Genomic DNA, 19505 nt, shown 5'->3' with positions numbered 1-19505 from the left:
GTACACCGATAGGCATAAACATTTATGTTTACTAATTGACATGTTATGTATAGGTTGTTTGTATGTTATTCTAGGATCAGGTGATATTATATCTGATCTCCCCAGGTTAAAACAGGGTTTCCTTAAGGTGGAGGTTTGAAACAACTGATTTTTGATTGGAGAGCCTAGGCCTACTCAGCATTGATCGATGACAAGTGTTTAACTCATGGGACATTAATTGGCTGCAGGTGGATATCTAGTTATGGATCAATCTAAATGCTCTCCACTGTAACATCCCCTGATGATAGCAAGGTGCATTACTGAGGATGAAAGGATACCTGCCCAAACCAGAACATCTCACTGCATTTCACTGTCAGGTACATGAATACAGACCCGTATGCACACGCACGAATGTACACTGGTGCGCATGTAAACAAGAACGTGCATGCACACACACACACACACACAGACACACCTACACACACAACTGGACACACACAAACAAGTGCACACAAACAAACACACACACACTAGATCAGTCAATAATCCCAGTTACATGCTACATCTCATGCTTCTTGACCTGTAGTTAACCTTGTTCCCCTACCCTGAATCCCTCCCTCTGCCCATCTCCTCTCCTCCACACACACCCCAACCAGATCCCTCCATCGTGCAAACAGGCTGTGAGAGACACAGAGAAAATGGGTTTTCTATTGATCTGGTGCTCATGGTAACCAAGGCACACTGAGCTTTCATCTCTTGTTCTGCTACTTGGGGGCACTCTCTACCTTCCCTCTCCCCCCCTGCTCTCTCTCTCTGTGTCTCTCCTCCCTCCGTCTCCCGCTTTCTCTCTCTTCCTTCCCTTCCTTCATTCCTTGCCTCCCTCTCTCCCTTTTCTCTCTCGGTCTCCCTGCCCTATCTCCCTTCTCTCTCTAACGTACATCTCTCTCTTCCCTGGTTCTCTTCCGTGCTCTCTACCTTTCCTCTCACCCTTCCCTCTCTGTCTTCCCTCCCTCCCTTACTTATCTTCCCTCTCTCACTGCAGACGTGACGAAAGCCCTAAGACTTTCCTTTGCTCCGTGCCACATGATAAGCACTAGGGTCATCATTACCCTTATAGAATAATAGGCAGCGCTCTTCTCCGCCCCCTGCTTCCCCCTGCCTCCCTCACACCTCTCCCCATTAATTAGTGTTTTCTTTGTGTCTCCATGTCTATCGTGATCAGAGGCAGTGGTGCACCACAGGGGTCAGCTTTGAGCTGCTTGTTTGTTGTTCGGCTCCCAGTCGATACTGTGTTCCAGGGGAGTGTTCTTGTGCAGGAACACAAAGAAAATGTCTCCAATGCCCCGGGTGCGGGGCCTCCCGAGTGGCGCAGTGGTCTAAGGCACTGCATCGCAGTGCTAGATGTGCCACTAGAGATCCTGGTTCGAGTCCAGGCTCTGTCGCAGCCGGCCGCGACCGGGTGACCCATGGGGCGGCGCCGTCCAGGGTAGGGGAGGGTTTGGCCGGCAGGGATTTTCTTGTCCCATCACGCACTAGCGACTCCTGTGGCGGGCCGGGCGCAGTGCACGCTGACTTGGTCGCCAGGTGTACGGTGTTTCCTCCGGCACATTGGTGCGGCTGGCTTCCGGGTTAAGTGGGCACTGTGTCAAGAAGCAGTGCGGCTCGGTTGGGTTGTGTTTCAGAGGACGCACGACTCTCGACCTTCGCCTCTCCCGCGTCCGTACGGGAGTTGCAGCGATGTGACAAGACTGTAACTTCCAATTGGATACCACGAAATTGGGGAGAAAAAGGGGGGGGAAAAAATAATAAAAAATTAATAAAAAATTGGGTGCATCAGCCAGACCTCAGCTTTTTAAATCAGAACTGATAAAGGTGAAAAGGGTAGAGAATGACAGTTTACTGTTCAATTAACAGTCTCTGATTTGTTTCGACTGAGGCTTTTGATTCAGGATTGGTGAGAGGATCAATTAAATGTTGATATTCTATATGAATGTGTCTGGTTAAACATATGCTGAAATACGTTGAGGCTACCTTCAATTTTCATTTTTGCTTTGATTGTTAGGTGAAGCCATTGTACGAGGGATAAAGAAGGGGGTTCTCAAAACATATCGATTTGTCGTGCGATAAATATTTATGAATGAGTGAAGCAGACTTTGATTTTCTACATTGAAAGATACACTACATCACCAAAATATGTGGACACACCTTCAAATGAGCGGATTCGGCTATTTCAGCTACACCTGTTGCTGACAGGTGTATAAAATTGAGCACACAGCCATGCAATCTCCATAGACAAACATTGGCAGTGACTTTCAACGTGGCACCGTCATAGGATGCCACCTTTCCAACAAGTCAGTTCATCAAATTTCTGCCCTGATAGAGCTGCCCGGTCAACTGTAAGTACTGTTATTGTGAAGTGGAAACATCTAGGAGCAACAACGGCTCAGCCGCGAAGTGGTAGGCCACACAAGCTCACAGAATGGGACCGGCGAGTGCTGAAGCGGGTAGCGCGTGAAACATCGTCTGTCCTCGGTTGCAACACTCACTACCGAGTTCCAAACTGCCTCTGGAAGCAACGTTAGCACAAGTACTGTTAGTCGGGAGCTTCATGAAATGGGTTTCCATGGCCGAGCAGCCGCAAACAAGCCTAAGAACACCATGCGCAATGCAACGCGTCGGTTGGAATGGTGTAAAGCTCGCCGCCATTGGACTCTGGAGCAGTGGAAACGCGTTCTCTGGAGTGATGAATCACGCTTCACCATCTGGCAGTCCGACGGACTAATCTGGGTTTGGCGGATGCCAGGAGAACGCTACCTGCCCCAATGCATAGTGCCAACTGTAAAGTTTGGTGGAGGAGGAATAATGGTCATGGGCTGTTTTTCATGGTTCGGGCTAGGCGCCTTAGTTCCAGTGAAGGGAAATCTTAACGCTACAGCATGTGCTTCCAACTTTGTGGCAACAGTTTGGGGAAGGACCTTTCCTGTTTCAGCGTGACAATGCACCCATGCACAAAGCAAGGTCCATACAGAAATGGTTTGTCGAGATCGGTGTGGAAGAACTTGACTGGCCTGCACAGAGCCCTGACCTCAACCCCATCGAACACCTTTGGGATGAATTGGAACACCGACTGCGAGCCAGGCTTCAATCACCTAACATCAGTACCCAACGTCACTAATGTTCTTGTAGGTGAATGGAAGCAAGTCCCCGCAGCAATGTTCCAACATCTAGTGGAAAGCCTTCCCAGAAGAGTGGAGGCTGTTATAGCAGCAAAGGGGGGACGAACTCCATATTAATGCCCATGATTTTGGAATGAGATGTTCGACGAGCAGGTGTACACATACTTTTGGCCATGAAGTGTAGGTTTGGGATCTAATTACATATACAAAACAATTCAATTCAAGTAGGCAAAATGCCACTGTTAATAACAAACAGATAACAGTAGATGACAAGACGTCTGGTTTCTTCTCATTGAATAAAAATGTAATTACAGAAAGATGTACACTGCCAGTCAAAAGTTTGGACACACCAACTCATTCAAGGGTTTTTCTTTATTTTTACATGGCAAAATAATAGTGAAGACATCAAAACTATAAAATAACACATACGGAATCATGTAGTAACCAAAAAAGTGTTAAACAAATGAAAATATATTTTATATTTGAGATTCTTCAAATAGCCACCCTTTGTCTTAATAACAGCTTTGCACACTCTTGGCATTCTCTCAACCAGCTTCATGAGATAGTCACCTGGAATGCATTTCAATTAACAGGTGTGCCTTCTTAAAAGTTAATTTGTGGAATTTCTTTCCTTCTTAATGCATTTGAGCCAATCAGTTGTGTTGTGACAAGATAGGGGGGGGTATACAGAAGATAGCCCTATTTGGTAAAAGACCAAGTCCATATTATGGCAAGAACAGCTCAAATAAGCAAAGTGAAACAACAGTCCATCATTACTTTAAGACATGAAGGTCAGTCAATACGGAACATTTCAAGAACTTTGAAAGTTTCTTCAAGTGCTGTCGCAAAAACCATCAAGCGCTATGATGAAATTGGCTCTCATGAGGACCACCACAGGAATGGAAGACTCAGAGTTACCTCTGCTGCAGAGGATAAGTTCATTAGAGTTACCAGCCTCAGAAATTTCAGCCCAAATAAATGCTTCACAGAGTTCAAGTAACTGACACATCTCAACATCAATTGTTCAGAGGAGACTGCATGAATCAGGCCTTCATGTTCGAATTGCTGCAAAGAAACCACTACTAAAGGACACCAATAAGAAGAAGAGACTTTCTTGGGCCAAGAAACACGAGTAATGGACATTAGACCGGTGGAAATTTGTCCTTTGGTCTGGAGTCCAAATTTCAGATTTTTGGTTCCAACCGCCGTGGCTTTGTGAGACGCGGTGTGGATGAATGGATGATCTCCGCATGTGTATTTCCCACCGTAAAGCATGAAGGAGGAGGTGTTATGGTGTGGGGGTGCTTTGCTGGTGACACTGTCTGTGATTTATTTAGAATTCAAGGCACACTTAACCAGCATGGCTACCACAACATTCTGCAGTGATACGCCATCCCATCTGGTTTGGGCTTAGTGGGACAATCATTTATTTTTCAACAGGACAATGACCCAACACACCTCCAGGCTGTGTAAGGGCTATTTTACCAAGAAGGAGAGTGATGGAGTGCTGCATCAGATGACCTGGCCTCCACAATCCCCCGACCTCAACCCAATTGAGATGGTTTGGGATGAGTCGGACCGCAGAGTGAAGGAAAAGCAGCCAACAAGTGCTCAGCATATGTGGGAACTTTTTTGGTTACAACATGATTCCATATGTGTTATTTCATAGTTTTGATGTCTTCACTATTATTCTACAATGTAGAAAATAGTAAAAATAAAGAAAAACCCTGGAATGAGAAGGTGTGTCCAAACTTTTGACTGGTACTGTATGTCCAAATAATCACTTCTTGGGAAACCTAATCTGCATGTAAAATGTAAACTAACTCACATCAGCATTTCTAAAGTGCACCATTTGCCTCCTTACTGGCAGTCATCTCCATCACTATAGTGAAATTACAGAGTAGCCAACCAGCTAGGACTCTCAGCCAGCTTTCTCTGGCTCTGCTATAACACAATGGATTCTGCCCTCGCCTGTTAGTTTGGAGTACTACGTTTAGGGCACAATCATTTTTTTATACATTTATTGTATTCCTTTATTTCTACATTTCTTATTTGTCTAGTCATACCCTGGGATGCATCCGCAATGTATACAAAATGTGGAAAGCTTTCAATTCACTGTTAGATCAGACAGTCCAAGTAGCCTAGAGGAGTAGAGGTAGATGAAAAACAACCTTATTTTACAGGTCGACAGAGTGCGGAGGGAGGGAACAGGGGATGTAGCACTCTTTCTATTACCAGGTTGTGTTACACCCATCACCATTCGCTAAGAATCCCTGGGCTACGGATATCTTGTCATCACCCGGCCCCTTCACTGAAATATACTCTGCACTGAGAAATGGGCTGCATTTGTGTTATGCTGTTAATAAGCACTGCTTTTTTCCTGCTGCTGAAAAGCGCACGCTGTCTAAATCATTAAAGAGTAGTGCTTGAAGTGGGCCCGTGGTGACTGGTACAGAGTACCAGCAACTCAAATGTTCTGCTTTAGTACCAGAAACCCTTGCAAAAATATTGGCACCCAAGAGTACAAGCACACACATTGAGTACCGTCCGTCACCTATTTCATTCCATTTGCTTTATGTATGCTTATGTTCTTTATCGAAAATTACAACAAAAAAAACGATTGAAATAAAAAGAAAACTCCTTACCAAAGACCTCGTCTTGTGATTCGGGTTCTGCCATGGTCTCACCAATGGGTGCTGGTTCTATGGTCTGTTCTGCTTCTGGTTCTGGTGACAAAGGCTTTAAAAGAGAGAGAGCACAAACAGAAAGAGGTGAGCTGAGATACCATGGCAACAGAGCAGAGAGGCTTTTCATTATCAACCACACGGAGACGAATCTGATATTTGTTTACAGGCTCACCTGAATTATCGCAGCACACAAAAGTCAGATTCATTTGCAGTATTTTGGGGACGTGCATATTATCATAAAAGCATTGCTAAATGCATTAACCCCCCTCTCCTCTAGACACTTACACACCCACACACCTACGCCATTACACACATGTACACTCAGTGTACAAAACATTAAGGACACCTTCCTAATATTGAGTTGCACCCCCCACTTTTGCCCTCAGAACAGCCTCACTTCATCGGGGCATGGACTCTACAAGGTGTCGAAAGCATTCCACAGGGATACTAGCCCATGTTGATTCCAATGCTTCCCACAGTTGTGTCAAGTTGGCTGGATGTCCTTCGGGAAACTGTTTGGCGTGAAAAATCCAGCAGCATTGCAGTTCTTGACACACTCAAACAAGTGTGCCTGGCACTTACTACCATACCCTGTTCAAAGGCACTTCAATATTTTGTCTTGCCCATTCACCCTCTGAATGGCACACATACACAATCCATGTCTCAATTGTCTCAAAGCTTAAAAATCCTTATTTAACATGTCTCCTCCCTTTCATCTACACTGATTGAAGTGGATTTAATAAGTGGCATCAATAAGGGATTATACATAGCTTTCACCTGGATTCACCTGGTAAGTCTATGTCATGGAAAGAGCAGGTGTCCCTAATGTTTTGTACACTCAATGTAAATGCACACACAAACACAAAAACACGTGCAAACACACGCACAACAACAAAACATATTGAAAATATCGGAAATTGGACCTCGGAAGAAGCTGTTTCCAGGAATCAAGCTCATGGTGTGTTCAGGATATTATTGTGACTCAGCTGGACTGCGATTGTGTTCTTTTTCAAGCATACCTTGAAGTCAATAGCATCTTACGTATCCCGTTCTATGAATTCCAATTAAAATGTACCATTGTCTGAGCACTGGTGGTACATTAACTTTACTTTGAATCTTACAATATACTGTATTATTTCCCATTAATCACCATTCAAAACATTTAGAAATCCCCTTTCCAGTCACATTCCCCATCTCTCTTCTCTGACTGCTTTTTATCACAAACCGTGGGGGACTTTGTCACCGTCCGCAGGCAGGAGCTGATGATGTGACTTTGCACCTGCTTATCATAACACAGGGATGATATTTCAATCTTGTTGAGAAGAGCATCCCAGGGGGAGAGGACAGATGGAGGGATGGAGAGAAGCAGCACAGCAGTACAAGCCCCTTGGGCTTCGCTGCCTCTGCTACACAGCACGAGATAAGACCAGCCACTCGCACCACAATAACAGGCAAATCAAATTCACCTTAATGCTAAATCAAGCAGCATAATAGCTACTCTTGATGCAGAAACAGGTAGACTGGGAGAGAATGCAATCTCGACCAGGATCTGTCTGTTCTCTATATTCAGGGCCTCTTCATATAAAGTATACTGTCACGACTGTCTGTGAGATCCGGTAAACGAAGTCAGGCGCAGGACACAGAACTCTCGGATACGTACTTTTAATACGAAAAGGATCCAAAAGGACACAGAAAATAACTCCACGCAGGGAGGAAATAACCTGCTCACAAAATAGACAACCGTGAAGGGGAAAACAATCACACACAAAGTACAGATGAGAGACAGGGGTAATTATAAGGGAAACAATTAACATAATGATGAACAGGTGTAAACAATACAGACAAAACTAAACAAACACCGATAACATCGAACGGCAGTAGCTAGTACTCCGGGGACGACGAACGCCGAAGCCTGCCCGAGCAAGGAGGAGGAGCAGCCTCGGCAGAATCCGTGACTTGTACTTATCAGTTTCTCCAAGGTTAGACCTATCAGTCTGATATATTGAAATGCTACCATTTGAAAATGTCTGTATCTGATATCAATTGGATGGACTTTCGATTGGAAGTATATAAAAGATGAGCTGGTCCTCCTTTTTTCCATTTGTAGTTTCCGAAAGCTTTCTAAGCTCTTATAGTCTGGGGGGATTTGCAGTGCAGCGATTGGAACCTCTCATGACTTGGAGGAATTTCTTAAAGAGAGTCAAAGGTCACGGTCTTATCTGTTTCCTATCTGATAGCTGTGGCCTTAAGTGTTTGCGTTCATCCCCGAGAGGAATGGTGAATAGGGACTTGGAGACTTCATCCCACCGATTTCTTCTCGAACAGCAGGATGTGCTCACACTGCAAATGTTCACAATATCTCACAGACCTGCTCACATGAAGTATGATTGCTCACAAGTCCCCCGCCTCAGGCTCATCCAAGCCTCTAACCTGAAAAATATAGACTTATTTCAAACCACCCGCAAATAAACTAGTGTATAGGGTAAAAAGCCAAACGTCTTAAGCACCCATGACAAGGCAAATATTGCGGCCACCTAGGAATTCGACATTGGTCTTCGAATAAAAAACAAACAATATTCTATTCCCAAGGGATACTTATAGCCTATAGCTCATCATTACCAAACAAAAAGCCTGGCCTTGATGAAAAGTATGTAGTCTGACTGAGGGATTGTACAACTTCTAATCCGCATCTTGAGGAATATATTTCAAACAGAAAGTAAAGCAATATTGCTGGCCACAGATAGAAAATGAGTGCCAGGAAAAAAACAAAGAAGAATCACATTGAAATTAAACTGTAAGGATGTTTTATCAGAGTACCAAAATGCAATTACTTGAGATAAGTGAAAATGATAGCCCTCAGTGAATTGTACAATTATTAATTGTAATATTAAATTGTCAAAGAGCTGGTAATTGAACAGCATGTATCCCACTTTAATTATGAGTCAAACAAATAATTGTTAAAAAGTATATTCATGCACAAAATGTAATAGGAGTGGTGTCAGTGGTGCTGTGACATTAATGGTGAAAACAAGTATCAGCATCAAGCAATCCTAATCTGTACAACTGCAAGCCATCCTAGTCTCATGAATATTACCTAGTCTAAGTCTTTCTGCTGTGCTTGTCTGCTGTGTTCGACAGGTCGTCATTGCAAATAAGAATCTGTTCTTAATTGACTTACCTGTAAAAAATAAAGGTTAAATACAAAATAAATATATCTGCTATATTTGTCCCTGCGTAGGTCTCCAAATGTGGAATGTATTTGCGTTCTAACTTTCAGTAATATCCGGAGATACTCTCTTTACCTTAAAGGAATGTTGTGGTGAGCTTTTCTTCCTTGTTTCAGAGAGCAGTGAACAGGAATGTTACTATGGGGCATGATTGTGTAACATGGGGGAGAGCAAGTACACGAAGGGAGCGCTTCTGCTGCTACCCAAGCATGAACAGGTTTGGAACGAATGAGAAGGAGCTATTTACAACCCCCTTAGCTTTAGGGAGAGATACTGAACAAACCTGGGTTCAATACTATTTGAAATAATTTCAGATACTTTATCTGTGCTCGATTGTGCTAACCTGGCTTAATGAACCAATAAAAAAGTTCCAAAACTGCAAACCCCGCCCATTTGGCACTCCCAGGCAGACTAAAGCAAACACTCAAAGTATTTAAACATTTCAAATAGTATTTCAACCCAGATCTGCTACTGAACACAATTCCAGTCAGGCAGGAACATGAGCCAGCATGCTGAGCTGAACATGGGAGTCTGTAAGTTACAGTACAACACAGAACAGAACAGAAACTCCTCTCACGGCGGGAAAGCGTGGACAATAGCCTAACTTCAGGACCACTAACTGGGCCTCAGGCTCCCTCCACTGGAGAATGGATTTACACGCCGCCTCTCCTCTTAATCCACAATGAATTTACTCAATACAACATTACTTTTGAAACTGAGAGGAAGCAAATAAGGTGGCATTCAAAATGGCCGAACATGATCAACAGCTCTGGAAGTTGGACATGGATTAGGGTCTCTACGACAGTTCACAATGCATGCTTATCAGACAGAAGATTGGATTCTACTACAGGTCTGATCATGCATTCACTCTCCTCAGACACAACCACGTTTCCCAAACCTGCCTTGTGAGGATGGATAAATAGTCCTATCCCCGATGTATGTGTGTCTCAGTGTATGCATAAGGCATTATAGCCAGCACCATAATGGTTGGCTTGGAATCAATGTGACACTCTTTAAACTGTATTTTTGTGTGTGTGTGGGGGGGCGTATGGTAGTAGGTGCCAGGTGCACCGGTTTGAGTGTGTCAAGAACTGCAACGCTGCTGGGTTTTTCATGCACAACAGTTTTCCATGTGTATCAAGAATGGTCCACCACCGAAAGGACATCCAGCCAACTTGACACAACTGTGAGAAGCATTTGATTCATCATATGTGACCTCCACTGACTTCTCCAAACATAATGTGGTCCTCTCGCTTCCACTCAGCACTGTCACAATGTGAAGATGACACTGCCAAAGACAGCGGTCAAATGAACATGCATCAAACGAAATGCATACTACTAAATCATATGAAAAGTGTAATACTCTAAATGTATTGTTTATATTGTATACTTTTTGTGTTCAGTCCATCCACTCCACTGAAAATGTAATTAAAAAGGCAATAATTATATTCTGTGCTATTCATTTTTAGCTAGGTTTCCATCCAATTGACATATTATGAACAGGGGAACCAATTGAAACCTGTACTTGGCTGCCTGCCTCACCACTGTGAGTCTGCCTGGGCTCTCATGTTTTTTCTTGGTCCCCCAGCAGGCTGGCTGAGTCTGACAGAGCTCCATACATCCTCATCAGCCCCGGGGCAGGTGGCCAGGCCAGGCAGGCCCAGCTCCAGCCTGAGTTTCCCTGTCACTGTCCTGTTGTCTAGGTAAGCCCATGCCAGCGTGGTATCACAGGAACCTTGCCTCGTTATTCTGTGCTTCTGACACTGTTCAAAAAGGCTGTCTTCCCTTTATTTTTCTCTCTTTTCTTTTCTCCCTCTGTCTTTTCTAATTCCATTATGCAGTGTAGGAGGAGAAGGGTGGGGAAAAGTTGATTGCAGCCACAGCTGAATTTTAATGGTGCGCCTATTTTCTCTGCTGTAATTTGAAAATCAGTGACAAATTGACTTCAGCAAGGCGGAGGTTAATTACCTGATGTCGTTAAAGTACATTACTTGCCATTAAAGCCCCCTCTTTCCTCCCCTCCTCCCCACCACGCCGTGCAGACAGGAACAATAGGTGGGGTGCAATTTCAGGATTCAGAGAGCGAGACACTGAGAGAAAACAACTCACTTCTTAATCCTATTTGTTCTGTTAAATTACGTGCTTTGCTTTCTGCTTTTTTTCAGTGAAGTAGCAGCTCTCAGACCCAACCTGACTGAACACAGTGGTGTGTTATTGTTAAATAAGCCTCTACTTGTCCTTGTAGATCAGGTAAGAGTTCAACTAAAACCATGGAAACACCACGCCCGTTGGGGATAGATCCAGAATCTCCTCAGTACAGCACATCTAAATTAGCCTACATTTATTTATATGTGTATTCAACAACAAAAAATCGAAGTATAAGGCTTGTTTGGATATCGACCTCAATATATGTTCATTTCATCATCACCAATTAACTGCATTACAGTTAAAAATTACTTCAACTTCCACCACCGATTTCTATTTGGCTCTCTCTGCTACCACCTTATCCAAACGTGAGTTAACCATTAGCAAAATAAATGTGAAACCCGAAAAGGACAACATCGAAAACAGCCAAAGTATTCAGACCCCTTGACTTTTTCCACTTTGTTTCATTACAGCCTTATTCTAAAATTGATTAATAAAAAAAAATGAAATCCTCAGCAATCTACACACAATACCCCATAATGACAAAGTGAAAACAGGTTTTTAGAAATTTGTGCTATCCCCCTTGATCTCTTACCATATGTATAGAGCAAATGGAATAACAGACGATTAAACCTCCTCAGAAAACTGTTTCATGTATAGGTCTACTTTTTGTTTGAGCATGGACCTCTACACTATAAATGTACGCCTTTAAGTTAGGCTTTTAACCATTATGACAATTCTTGAGATATAAACATGGAACTCAAATGACTCAAATAAAGGTGAGAATGTTTTATCATACGTGTTGTATTCACTACCTACAGTACAAAGCCACCCAAGGACTTACAGACATCAAGCCATAGAAACAGAATAATTGCTATTCTCTTTCTATGAGTCAAGCAACCTCACAGCCAAAGGTTTTATCTTCATGTTTATAAAACAACACGCCAGCGTATAGACTAAGATGAATGACTTCATACACAGTAGTCATCAACACTGATATAATGTCCAATGTCTTTGAGAGCTGTCACGCCCTGGCTCTGGGGACTCTTAAATGTTGAGCCAGGGTGTGGATTTTTCGATGTTTAGTTTTCTATGTTTTTTTGTTCTAGATCGTTTAGATCTATGTTGGCCAGGGTGGTTCAGAGGCAGCTGTAGCTTGTTGTCTCTGATTGGGGACCATACTTAGGCAGCCTGTTGGCACCAGTTAGTTTGTGGGATCTTGATCCGTAAAGGTTTGGTGTGTGTAACCTCAGGACTTCACGTATCGTTTCGTTTTGTTGTTTTGTTCGTGTGTTGTGTACTAAATAAAGATGTACGCTTATCACGCTGCGCCTTGGTTCCACGAGTCATCAGTCAACGTCGTGACAGAAGATCCCACCAAAAAGGACCAACAGCGTGTCCAGGAACAGACAGCCTGGACTTGGGAGGAGATCCTGGACGGGAAGGGATCCTGGACTTGGGAAGAGATTCAGGCCGGAATGGATCGCCGTCCTTGGGAGGAGACTGTGGAGGCGCGCTACAGAGAGGAGCAGCGGCATCGCAGAGGGTACCGGCCGAGGAGGAAGCCCGAGAGATAGCCCCAATAATTTTTTGGGGGGGGGCTAAAAGGGTGGTTGGCGGCCTAGAGTTAGAGCAGAGCCAACTCCCCGTATTCAGGCTAGGAAGCGTGAGACTGGGCAGGCTCCGTGTTATGCGGAGCCACGTACTGTGCCTCGAGTGTTCCGGCACAGTCCTGTACGTCCGGTGCTAGCACCACGCACGTGTCGTGCTAAGATGGGCATGCAGCCAGGACGGGGTGTGCCGGCTCAACGCTCGTGGCCTCCTCGGTCCCGTATATCCTGCGCCAGTGCCACGTGCTGTAGCGCCAGTACGAGTGCACAGCCCTGTACGTCCTGTGCTGATGCCTCACACATATTGTTTGGAAATAGGCATTCAGCCAGGATGGGTTGTGTCAGCTCTCCGCTCCAGACCTCCAGTCCGCCTCCACAGTCCGGCCCGGCCCGTTCCGGCTCCCCGCACCAAGCCAGTGGTGCGTGTTCCCAGTCCAGCCCGGCCTGTTCCTTCTCCCCGCACCAAGCCAGTGGTGCGTGTTCCCAGTCCAGCCCGGCCTGTTCCTGCTCCCCGGACCAAGCCAGTAGTGCGTGTTCCCAGTCCAGCCCAGCCTGTTCCTTCTCCCCGCACCAAGCCAGTGGTGCGTGTTCCCAGTCCAGCCCGGCCTGTTCCTGTCCCTCGCACCAAGCCAGTGGTGCGCGTCGCCAGCCCGTCCGGCCTGTTCCTGTCCCTCGCACCAAGCCAGTGGTGCGCGCGTCAGCCCGGTCCGGCCTGTTCCTGTCCTCGCACCAAGCCAGTGGTGCGTCGCCAACCCGGTCCGGCCTGTTCCTGTCCCTCGCACCAAGCCAGTGGTGTGCGTCGCCAGCCCGGTCCGGCCTGTTCCTGCTCCCCGCACCAAGACAGTGGTGCGCGTTGCCAGCCCGGTGCGGCCTGTTCCTGCTCCCCGCACCAAGCCAGTGGTGCGCGTCGCCAGCCCGGTCCGGCCTGGTCCTGCTCCCCGCACCAAGCCAGTGGTGCGCGTCGTCAGCCCGGTCCGGCCTGTTCCTGCTCCCCGCACCAAGCAAAAACTGCTATCATTACCATCACCCCTACTACCATCATCATTACTACTACTGCTACTACCATCATTGTGAAACTAAAAGGAGGGACTAGCATCATATCATCATATCATATCGCTTCCGCATTGTCTCCGTGCTGCTGTGCTGTTTGTTGCTACTTGGCTACCTGCCAAACTATTCACGTTTTACTTTTAATAAACGTTTAATCAATCTCTGTGTTCAACAAATTTACCAACTTTTAGTTTTGTCCTCACTCATCTTTTTCGTTAAACTTTTTCACCCCGGACGTTTTATCCCGAGACAGAAGAGTCATTTTCCTGTGCGTTTTAGCTGCCAATTTTACTTTATTTTCCTTTTTTCCATCGCAACTTTTTCCCTTATTCAACTTTTTTCACCCGGACGCTTTATCTGGACATGGTTCGTCAACATCTTCAACAGCCGAAGCTAAGTAGTAACATTAACATGATGTCTTCTAATTGCAGTCGCTGTACTCATAATATACAGGAGAACGATCGCCCTTACGGCGAGAATAGCTGTGCTACAAGCCCAGCTTCAGACGCAATCGTTAGGCAAGGGTAATTTCAGTGTAGGAAAGGAAGAAACAGCGTCTGTGCCACCAGTAAGTACAGACAGTAACGTTAGTATAAATCCCCCGCACAGTCCCCGCGAGCCGGACAACTTTCTCATGGCTTCTGGAGGGAAATACTGTTGGAATGCTCAACCGGTGTCGCTCATTCAGCCGACAGAAACCTTCAACCGGTTTTCCCCATTATGTAGCGAGTCGGAGTCTGAGTCTGAGTCTTCTCTGTCTCTACTCCTCCCGTTAAGGGGTCTGAGACGCCAAGGCTCCACCATTAGCTCTGACAAATTGAAAACCCTAGTCATTGGCGACTCCATTACCCGCAGTATTAGACTTAAACGAATCACCCAGCGATCATACACTGTTTACCAGGGGGCAGGGCTACCGACGTTAAGGCTAATCTAAAGATGGTGCTGGCTAAAGCTAAAACTGGCGAGTGTAGAGAGTATAGAGATATTGTTATCCACGTCGGCACCAACGATGTTAGGATGAAACAGTCAGAGGTCACCAAGTGCAACATAGCTTCAGCTTGTAAATCAGCTAGAAAGATGTGTCGGCATCGAGTAATTGTCTCTGGCCCCCCTCCCAGTTAGGGAAGTGACGAGCTCTAAGCAGAGTCTCAGCACTCAATCGCTGGTTGAAAACTGTTTTCTGCCCTCCCAAAAGATAACATTTGTGGATAATTGGCCCTCTTTCTGGGACTCACCCACAAACAGGACCAAGCCTGACCTGCTGAGGAGTGACGGACTCCATCCTAGCTGGAGGGGTGCTCTCCTCTTATCTACCAACATAGATAGGGCTCTAACTCCTCTAGCCCCACAGTGAAATAGGGTGCAGGCCAGGCAGCAGGCTGTTAGCCAACCTGCCAGCTTAGTGGAGTCTGCCAATAGCATAGTCAGTGTAGTCAGCTCAGCCATACCCATTGAGACTGTGTCTGTGCCTCGACCTAGGTTGGGCAAAACTAAACATGGCGGTGTTTCACCCTAGCAATCTTATTAGGATAAAGACCTCCTCCATTCCTGCCATTATTGAAAGAGATCGTGATACCTCACATCTCAAAATAGGGTTACTTAATGTTAGATCCCTCACTTCAAAGGCAGTCATAGTCAATGAACTAATCACTGATCATAATCTTGATGTGATTGGCCTGACTGAAACATGGCTTAAGCCTGATGAATTCGCTGTGTTAAATGAGGCCTCACCTCCTGGTTACACTAGTGACCATATTCCCCGTGCATCCCGAAAGGCGGAGGTGTTGCTAACATTTACGATAGCAAATTTCAATTTACAAAAAAAAAAATGGCGTTTTCATCTTTTGAGCTTCTAGTCATGAAATCTATGCAGCCTACTCAATCACTTTTTATAGCTACTGTTTACAGGCCTCTGGGCCATATACAGCGTTCCTCTCTGAGTTTCTGAATTCCTATCAGACCTTGTAGTCATAGCAGATCATATTCTAATTTTTGGTGATTTTAATATTCACATGGAGAAGTCCACAGACCCACTCCAAAAGTCTTTCGAGCCATCATCGACTCAGTGGGTTTTGTCCAACATGTCTCTGGACCTACTCACTGCCACAGTCATACTCTGGACCTAGTTTTGTCCCATGGAATAAATGTTGTAGATCTTAATGTTTTTCCACAAAATCTGGACTATCGGACCACCATTTTATTACGTTTGCAATCGCAACAAATAATCTGCTCAGACCCCAACCAAGGAGCATCAAAAGTCGTGCTATAAATTCTCAGACAACACAAAAATTCCTTGATGCCCTTCCAGACTCCTTCTGCCTACCCAAGGACGTCAGAGGACAAAAATCAGTTAACCACTTAACTGAGGAACTCAATTTAACCTTGCGCAATACCCTAGATGCAGTTGCACCCCTAAAAACGAAAAACATTTGTCATAAGAAACTAGCTCCCTGGTATACAGAAAATACCCGAGCTTTGAAGCAAGCTTCCAGGAAATTGGAAACGGAAATGGCGCCACACCAAACTGGAAGTCTTCCGACTAGCTTGGAAAGACAGTACCGTGCAGTACCGAAGAGCCCTCACTGCTGCTCGATCATCCTACTTTTCCAACTTAATCGAGGAAAATAAGAATAATCCAAAATTTCTTTTTGATACTGTTGCAAAGCTAACTAAAAGCAGCATTCCCCAAGAGAGGATGGCTTTCACTTCAGCAGTAATAAATTCATGAACTTCTTTGAGGAAAAGATCATGACCATTAGAAAGCAAATTACGGACTCCTCTTTGAATCTGCGTATTCCTCCAGGGCTTAGCTGTCCTGGATCTGCACAGATCTGCGAGGGCCTGGGATCGGGAGAGACACTTAAGTGTTTTAGTACTATATCTCTTGACACAATGATGAAAATAATCATGGCCTCTAAACCTTCAAGCTGCATACTGGATCCTATTCCTACTAAACTGCTGAAGGAGCTGCTTCCTGTGCTTGGCCCTCCTATGTTGAACATAATAAACAGCTCTCTATCCACCGGATGTGTACCAAACTCACTAAAAAGTGGCAGTGATAAAGCCTCTCTTGAAAAAGCCAAACCTTGACCCGGAAAATATAAAAAACTATCGGCCTATATCGAATCTTCCATTCCTCTCAAAAATTTTAGAAAAGCTGTTGCGCAGCAACTCACTGCCTTTCTGAAGACAAACAATGTTACGAAATGCTTCAGTCTGGTTTTAGACCCCATCATAGCACTGAGACTGCACTTGTGAAGGTGGTAAATGACCTTTTAATGGCGTCAGACCGAGGCTCTGCATCTGTCCTCGTGCTACTAGACCTTAGTGCTGCCTTTGACACCATCGATCACCACATTCTTTGGAGAGACTGGAAACCCAAATTGGTCTACACGGACAAGTTCTGGCCTGGTTTAGATCTTACCTGTCGGAAAGATATCAGTTTGTCTCTGTGAATGGTCTGTCCTCCGACAAATCAACTGTACATTTCGGTGTTCCTCAAGGTTCCGTTTTAGGACCACTATTGTTTTCACTATATATTTTACCTCTTGGGGATGTTATTCGAAAACATAATGTTAACTTTCACTGCTATGCGGATGACACACAGCTGTACATTTCAATGAAACATGGTGAAGCCCCAAAATTGCCTTCGCTAGAAGCCTGTGTTTCAGACATAAGGAAGTGGATGGCTGAAAACTTTTTACTTTTAAACTCGGACAAAACAGAGATGCTTGTTCTAGGTCCCAAGAAACAAAGAGATCTTCTGTTAAATCTGACAATTCATCTTGATGGTTGTAAAGTCGCCTCAAATAAAACTGTGAAGGACCTCGGCGTTACTCTTGACCCTGATCTCTCTTTTGACGAACATATCAAGACTGTTTCAAGGACAGCTTTTTTCCATCTACGTAACATTGCAAAAATCAGAAATTTTCTGTCCAAAAATGATGCAGAAAAATTAATCCATGCATTTGTTACTTCTAGGTTAGACTACTGCAATGCTCTATTTTCCAGGCTACCGGGGTAAAGCACTAAATAAACTTCAGTTAGTGCTAAATACGGCTGCTAGAATCCTGACTAGAACCAAGAAATTTGATCATATTACTCCAGTGCTAGCTTCCCTACACTGGCTTCCTGTTAAGGCAAGGGCTGATTTCAAGGTTTTACTGTTAACCCTATAAAGCGTTACATGGGCTTGCTCCTACCTATCTTTCCGAGTTGGTCCTGCCGTACATACCAATACGTACGCTACGGTCACAAGACGCAGGCCTCCTAATTGTCCCTAGAATTTCTAAGCAAACAGCGGGAGGCAGGGCTTTCTCCTATAGATCTCCATTTTTATGGAACAGTCTGCCTACCCATGTGAGAGACGCAGACTCGGTCTCAACCTTTAAGTCTTTACTGAAGACTTATCTCTTCAGTAGGTCATTGATTGAGTGTAGTCTGGCCCAGGAGTGTGAAGGTGAACGGAAAGGCTCTGGAGCAACGAACAGCCCTTGCTGTCTCTGCCGGGCCGGTTCCCCTCTCCACTGGGGTTCTCTGCCTCTAACCCTGTTGCAGGGGCTGAGTCACTGGCTTGCTGGTGCTCTTTCATGCCGTCCCTGGGAGGGGTCGTCACTTGAGTGGGTTGAGTTACTGACGTGATCTTCCTGTCTGGGTTGGCGCCCCCCCTTGGTTTGTGCTGTGGTGGAGACCTCTGTGGGCTATACTCGGCCTTGTCTCAGGATTGTAAGTTGGTGGTTGAGGATATCCCTCTAGTGGTGCGGGGGCTGTGCTTTGGCAGAGTGGGTGGGGTTATATCCTTCCTGTTTGGCCCTGTCCGGGGTTTCTTCGGATGGGGCCACAGTGTCTCCGGACCGCTCCTGTCTCAGCCTCCAGTATTTATGCTGCAGTAGTTTATGTGTCGGGGGCTGGGGTTAATTGGTTATACCTGGAGTACTTCTCCTGTCTTATCCAGTGTCCTGTGTGAATTTAAGTATGCTCTCTCTAATTCTCTCGTTCTCTCTTTCTCTCTGAGAACCTGAGCCCTAGGACCATACGTCAGGACTACCGGGCATGATGACACCTTGCTGTCCCCAGTCCGCCTGGCCTTGCTGCTATTCCAGTTTCAACTGTTCTGCCTGCGGTTACGAAACCCCTACCTGTCCCAGACCTGCTGTTTTCAACTCTTAATGATCGGCTATGAAAAGCCAACTGAGAGACCTGAGCACCTAGGACCATACGTCGGGACTACCGGCCGTGGTGACTCCTTGCTGTCCCCAGTCCGCCTGGCCTTGCTGCTATTCCAGTTTCAACTGTTCTGCCTGCGGTTATGGAACCCCTACCTGTCCCAGACCTGCTGTTTTCAACTCTTAATGATCGGCTATGAAAAGCCAACTGAGATTTATTCCTGATTATTATTTGACCATGCTTGTCACTTATGAACATTTTTGAACATCTTGGCATGGTTCTGTTATAATCTTCACCCGGCACAGCCAGAAGAGGACTGGCCACCCCTCATAGCCTGGTTCCTCTCTAGGTTTCTTCCTAGGTTTTCGCCTTTCTAGGGAGTTTTTCCTAGCCACCGTGCTTCTACACCTGCATTACTAGCTGTTTGGGGTTTTAGGCTGGGTTTCTGTACAGCACTTCGAGATA

At 45.4% G+C, this 19505-nt stretch overlaps 1 protein-coding gene across 3 annotated transcripts in view; it reads right to left on the bottom strand.

Moving 5' to 3' along the window:
• Nucleotides 1–19505, bottom strand: part of LOC121558166 (myelin basic protein) — a 76523-nt gene that overhangs the window by 32137 nt on the left and 24881 nt on the right. For 2 of the 3 annotated variants that reach the window (XR_005998480.2, XR_005998481.2), the window contains exon 3: nucleotides 5801–5894. The gene's annotated coding sequence lies outside the window, so the exon portion shown is untranslated. Of the gene's footprint in view, nucleotides 1–5800; nucleotides 5895–8936; nucleotides 8959–19505 lie in introns of those variants that run through there. The other variant, XR_006658422.1, reaches the window with a different exon arrangement.

Source organism: Coregonus clupeaformis, unplaced genomic scaffold (assembly GCF_020615455.1).
Source record: "Coregonus clupeaformis isolate EN_2021a unplaced genomic scaffold, ASM2061545v1 scaf0224, whole genome shotgun sequence".
Classification (NCBI taxonomy): Eukaryota; Metazoa; Chordata; class Actinopteri; order Salmoniformes; family Salmonidae; genus Coregonus; species Coregonus clupeaformis.
Note: the sequence above shows the minus strand (reverse complement) of the source record. Positions and strands in the feature narration are given on the sequence as shown.